The following is a 6,421-nucleotide window of genomic DNA, read 5'->3' on the forward strand; positions in this document are numbered from 1 at the left end:
CAAAAACCTGTACAGAGATGTTTATAGCAGCTTTACTCATAATTGCCAATATTTGGAAGCATTCTACATATCCTTCATTGGGTGAATGAATACACTGTGATACATTTAGATAAGGCAATATTGGTCAGCACAAAAAGAAAGGAGTTATCCAGCCATGAAAAGACACGGAGGAACCTTAAATGCATATTACCTATTGGGCCGGCGCCACGGCTCACTAGGCTAATCCTCCGCCTGCGGTGCCAGCACCCCGGGTTCTAGTCCCCGTCAGGGCGCCAGATTCTGTCCCAGTTGCTCTTCTTCCAGTCCAGCTCTCTGCTGTCGCCCGGGAAGGCAGTGGAGGATGGCCCAAGTGCTTGGGCCCTGCACCCACTGGAGGACCAGGAGGAAGCACCTGGCTCCTGGCTTCAGATCGGCGCAGCGCACCGGCTGCAACACACCGGCTGTAGAGGCTACTTGGGGGATGAACCAACAGAAAAAGGAAGACCTTTCTCTCTGTCTCTCTCTCTCACTGTCTAACTCTGCCTGTCAAAAAATAGAAATAAAAAAAAAAGATTACCTATTGTAAAATGCAACCACGTGACATTCTGGAAAAGGCAAAAACGTGGCAACAGTAAAAACAGGAGTAGCAGCCAAGGTTAGGAAAGAGAGAAGGACAAACAGGCAGAGCAGAGAGGATTTTAGGGAGGTGAAACTGCTCTGCCCAATGCTGTCATTGCTGGAGATCACGGAATGCACAAGAGCAAAGGTGAACCCCAATGTGAACTACGGACTCTGCGCTAACAGCGCATCTACACAGGTTCCGCGTCATTGTAACCCAGGCCAGGTACACACCCTGATAAGGCAAGAGGCTGTGCAGGGTGGATACATGGGACTCTGTACCTTCTGATCAGTTTCAGATACCCAAACTTCTCTTAAAAATAAAGTTTATTACAAGCAAAATAAAAAATAAAAAACTGCACCTAGGCAAAAGAGCATGGAGAGAAGTTAAGGATGAATTCTTGGTGGTCCTGAGAGGGGAAATAAATAAAATCTATAGGCTAAAAAGAAGCCTTTGAAATGTGGGGAGGGGATCGAGCAGAAACCAACAGCTCAAGGAACATTTCTTAATTATCTCTAGATTGAGTTCACCTGAGTAACCCCACAAGTAATTGAGACAAGAAAAAAAAAAAAAAACAGCCTAAATAACTTTCATTCTGAGCAAGGTCTAAGACTGTAGGCACAGGGCAGCTTTGTGATATGGACATCAACAGGCAAGGCAAGATTTTGGGGTTTTGTCTTTAACCTTTATCACACTAGGTGGGGCTTCGTGAGCCAGGTTTCCACTGGACACTCCCATCTAGCAATGACAGAACAAAGCAGCATGCCTGGTTGCTCCAGCAACCAACAATGTGAGCCTAGTGAGTTATAAATTCAACTTGTTGCCAACCTGCAGTCACGAATCCCTTTTGAGTTTTTGTTCCAAGACAGCTCATTTGAATGTGCTTTAATTGCTCAGGAAACAGCCAGGACAGCCATTACTCAAGGTAGGTAAATCATGTTTCTACAGTGTTATTAAAAAAGCCTGGATAAATGTCAAGGTCCTACCAGCATCTGCCTCCTCACCAAATATTCCATACTTAGCTCTGCCAATTCCATGGGCAGGACACACAGGGAATTTTAGTGCACTTCACTAGGGGTTAAGGCCATGCCGTTTTCTGTTTCTGAACAGTTACATTTGTTCAGAGCCACTTCCAATCAGGAAATTCAATCTCAACACTGGTCACAGTGCAGGGGATGGTAACCTTCTCCCTAGGATCAGATGAGGCAATGTGGCACAGTCTAGAACATTCTAAAAGACCCTTTGGTCCCTTCGGGTCACTGTTTAGATGTTCAGTGCCAAAAGCCACACAAGGGGCCAGTGCTATGGTGCAGTGGATAAAGCCACTGCCTGCAGTGCTGGCATCCCATATGGGCACTGGTTCGAGTTCCAGCTGCTCCACTTCTGATCCAGCTCTCTGGCGTAGCCTGGGAAAGCAGTGGAAGATGGCCCAAGTTCTTGGGCCCCTGCACCCACATGGGAAGACCAGAGGAAGCTCTTGTCTCCTGGCTTCGGATCGGCACATTGCAGCCATTGCAGCCATCTGGGAAGTGAACCAGTGGGTGGAAGACCTCCCTCTCTCTCTCTCTCTCCCTCTCTCTCTCTCTCTGTGTGTGTAACTCTTTCAAGTAAAATAAATAAATCTTAAAAAAAAAAAAACCAACAACAGCCACACAAGTCCCTTGAAAGCAGTGGCTCAGCCCCAGCCCCAGATCTTTCCAAGGCTAGCAGCAGGACCAGTGCTTAATGAGCACCCTTCCTTAGGGTACCACTTCTGCCATGAGGTCCATGCAGTGGGAAAGACTGGGGTCCTGGTCTCCACTATTCCAGGACCTGCACACCTCTGCCCTCTTCGCAGGCACTCAAACAGCTTTCAAAACCTTCCCTTCAGGGCCGGCGTTGTTGCGCAGTGAGTAAAGTCATCACCTGCAACCCCCCGGCATTCCATATGGACACTGGTTCATGTCCCAGCTGCTCCAATTCCAATCCTGCTTCCTGCTAATGCGCCTGACAAGGCAGAGGAAGATGGCCCAGGTACTTGAGTCCCTGCATCCATGTATGAAACCATGATTGAGTTCCTGGCTCCTGACTTCAGCCTGGCCCAGTCCTGGCCATTGCAGCCAGTAACTCTGACTTTCAATTAAATAATTAAAACAACAACAACAAAACCTCCTTCCCTTCATGGTCAGCCCGGTTCTCCCCCTCTCAGTTGGGACTTTTTGTCTGCAACACGATTCTGCATGGGGGAGATATTCCAAATGCCTGTGGGTGCCTTAGTTTTGGCCTCTCCGTTTACCCCCACAGTGCCAAAGTTGCCAAGGACACCCTTGGCAGCATTCTTGGAATAGGGAGGGGAGAATACCTACCATTCGTTCAGGCTGTTGAAAGGCCACAACACCGAAATGATTATCTCCAGCCACAGGCATGAAGGTGAGAAGCCTGGCCTTGGGATGGCCAAGATCCTAGAACACAGGCAAATGAAGTGGTCATTAAGACTGAGCAGAGAGGAGGGACCCGGTCAGGGAAGCCCTGGAGGGTGAACACTTCAACAGCACTGCCTACCTATGTGCCAGGTGCTCTCCCGAGCGATCATCTGGACAGAGAGGAAGAGAGAGGCTAGAACGGGAGCCCAAGCAGTCTGGCTCCAGGTCACATGCCCCAAACTCCTAGACTCTAGGGATCTCTTCCACCAGGGCTGCAGAGTACATGTGAGTTCATCACAGCAGAATGTAGGCAAGGGACTAGGACAGGAAGATGACAGGGCACACTGGGATGAGATGGGCCACGGCCTCTGCTTAGCCACATAGCCTGTTATACCAGAGGCATTCTGACTTTTCTATTGCATTCAAAGGCTTTGTGCATCATAGCTGTAGAAGGTAGTTCTGGGATATCAAAGCAGTAAATTTACTTTCAGGACATCTATTAGCACTTGTGAGTGAAATAAAGGACAAGCCTGTCTCAGAGATTGAAGACACAAGCTAATCAGTACCCACTCATCTTCCTATTTTAGACTTTCCCCATCTGAGCCAAAATCACGATCTCTGAGGCCCACCGTGCCTCTGGCCGAGTCTGCAGTCTGAACATCAAATCCAGATGAAAGTCAAGGAGCCAGAACTCTGGGTTGATGGCCCAAAAGCTCAAGCTGAGAGCTGGCAGCAAGCCTGGCCCAACAGCAGTGCCAGTTCATCAGGGAACGCAGAGCCAGTGCTCAATCTTTGTGACTCCTCATTCAAACCTGATTGCTCTGCTTTTGTGAAGCTTGACATTACTGATCCCTCAGAGAGGAAATGAGTGACTCACGAGATCCTGTGATTCACAGCGCCTGTCACAGAGCTACGCAGATGGCAAGTGGACAACTGGGACAAGAGAAAGGGCGGCAGGAGGGTGCTGGCTGCTCTGCTCTCGCCTCTCAGTGGGCAACCAAGATGCATCCCCTCATGCCCCAAACACGTATCCCGTGCAACCTTCCCTGACCACAAAATCAGCCAAGGCCCTTTTTACAGAGCAAGGAAGAACTGCTTGCGAATGAGCTCCAAGCTCAGATGGTGCTATCCAGACTCCTTCTGCATTTCAGTTTTCACCCCTCCCATCCCTGCACTAGGATAGGCATCCATCCAGCCCTGCTGAGTAGCCCTGTCTCCCACCTCTCCCAGGCTGCTGACTGGTTCCCCGTCCTCACTAGCTGCTCAGGTGTTTGTACCTGGCTCTGAACTCCTACAGGTGCTTCCCAGCTGTGAACTTGGGCACATTACTTTTCTGCACTCCATTTTTCTTATCCATAAAGTTGGAATAACAGTATTTCTAGGGTTGTTTAGAAGCCCTGAAACCATTTTGTTAAGAAAGGGAAGACTGCGAGCTTCTTGAAAGAAAAGCCATGCATGGGGGCCGGCACCGTGGTGCAGCGGGTTAAAGTGCCAGCCTGCAGTGCCGGCATCCCATATGGGTGCCGGTTCAAATCCTGGCTACTCCTCTTCTGATCCAGCTCTCTGCTATGGCCCAGGAAAGCAGTAGAAGATGGCCCAACTCCTTGGGCACCTGCACCCATGTAGGAGACCCAGAAGTGGCTCCTAGCTCCTGGCTTCAGATCAGCTCAGCTCTAGCCACTGCGGTCATTTGGGGAGTGAATCAGCAGAATGGAAGACCTCTCTCTCTCTCTCTGGCTATACCTGTCTCTCTCTTTCAAATAAATAAAAATAATTCTTAAAAAAAAAAGCAATAAATTCTGTGTCTCACTGAATTTATCATCATCTTTGTCATTCATAGATTCACACAATGTGCCCCTGCCCTCAAGGGGCCAAAAATCAAGAAAGGGTAACCAGGAATGACATCAGTGGTTGCAACACAGTGAGGGGACAGCCAAGGGCCAGTAGGGTAGCATTTCTCTGGCACATGGCTCTGGGGCTTGAGCCCAAATTCTAGTTCTTGCCAGTTCCTGGTGCTATGACTGAGTTATTAGCATCACTCATGGACCAGCTGTGGGGATGGAATTCAAAAGTGACAAGAGAGAAGAGTACCAGGCACATAGTATTTCAGGCATGCTCACTGTGAATATTACATATCTATACATACATGCATAGCAGACATGTACACAAGTCACTTGTAAAAAGTGGTGGAAAATAAAATTTAAAATTAAGTTTCAGGTAAGTTGTTTGGCCTAGCAAATAAGATGCCCACCTCCCATATCAGAGTGTCTGGATTCTACTCCCAACTCCAGCTTCCTGCTAATGCACACCCTACAGGCAACAGGTGGTGATGGCTCAAGTGATTGGGTCCCTGCCACCCATATGAGAAACCTAAATTAGCTACTCAGTTCGAAGCTTCAGCCTGGCTTAGATTCAACCATTGCAGGCATTTGGGGAGTGAACCAGCAGACAGGAACTCTTTCTCTTTCTCTCTCGCCACTTCTCAAATTTTTTTTAAAAAGTTTATTTTGAAAAAAAATTCTTAAATTTATGCACACTTTTTCATAATATACATTTTTCATGCACTTTTTAAAATACCCTCATATATGCACACAGAGGTAGATATAGCAGGTATTCATTACAGATGGGAACACAAAAGGTAGGAAACTGAATTCGTGTCTGGCAGGGTTTCCAAGAAGAGGTTACCCAGAGCTCTGTCTTTAAGCATGAGTGAGAGAGCAGTGCAGAAGTCCAGGAAGGCTGATTCAGGCTGAAGCAATAGCACATGCAAAAGTATCAGTCACAGGCAAGAGCTAAACTCTGCAGGACCCTGCTAAAGAACCTGCGCCTTGCCTCAGCCATGGGAGGAGTCCGAGCTAGAGGCTGGCATGAAGAGTGTGGTGCTTGCTACAGCAGCCACATTTTCTCCGGCACAGGCCACTGATCATCAACTTCGTACAGATCCCAAGGCTCTGCAGGAAGCTAAAGCCTAAGAAAGGAGCCACTCAGTGTAACACCCAGGCTTCCAGTGCCACATCTATGCCCTAATTCTTTGGGAAGTGATAGATCTTTCATGGGGAGAACCCATGCCCATTTTCTTCCATCTCTGAAAGTGCCCAGAACAATGCATGGACAATCAGATTTTCCCAATAAATACCAACTGACGAACTCATGATGCTGCACACTACATATGGTAACTTCGGCTATTCGATGCAATTAACTGGAATGTTCTGGTGGAAAGTAGAGATGGGGGGACATGGACTGTGCCGCAGCAAGTTTTTTTTTTTTTTTTTAAGATCTGTTTATTTGAAAGGCAGAGTTGCAGAGAGGAGAGGCAGAGAGAGAAAGAAGTCATCCATCTGATGGTTCACTCCCCAATTGGCTGCAATGACCGAAGCTGAGCCAATCTGAAGCCAGGAACCAGGAGCTTCTTCTGGATTTC

The sequence above is a fragment of the Lepus europaeus genome, chromosome 16 (assembly GCF_033115175.1).
Source record: "Lepus europaeus isolate LE1 chromosome 16, mLepTim1.pri, whole genome shotgun sequence".
Taxonomy (NCBI): Eukaryota; Metazoa; Chordata; class Mammalia; order Lagomorpha; family Leporidae; genus Lepus; species Lepus europaeus.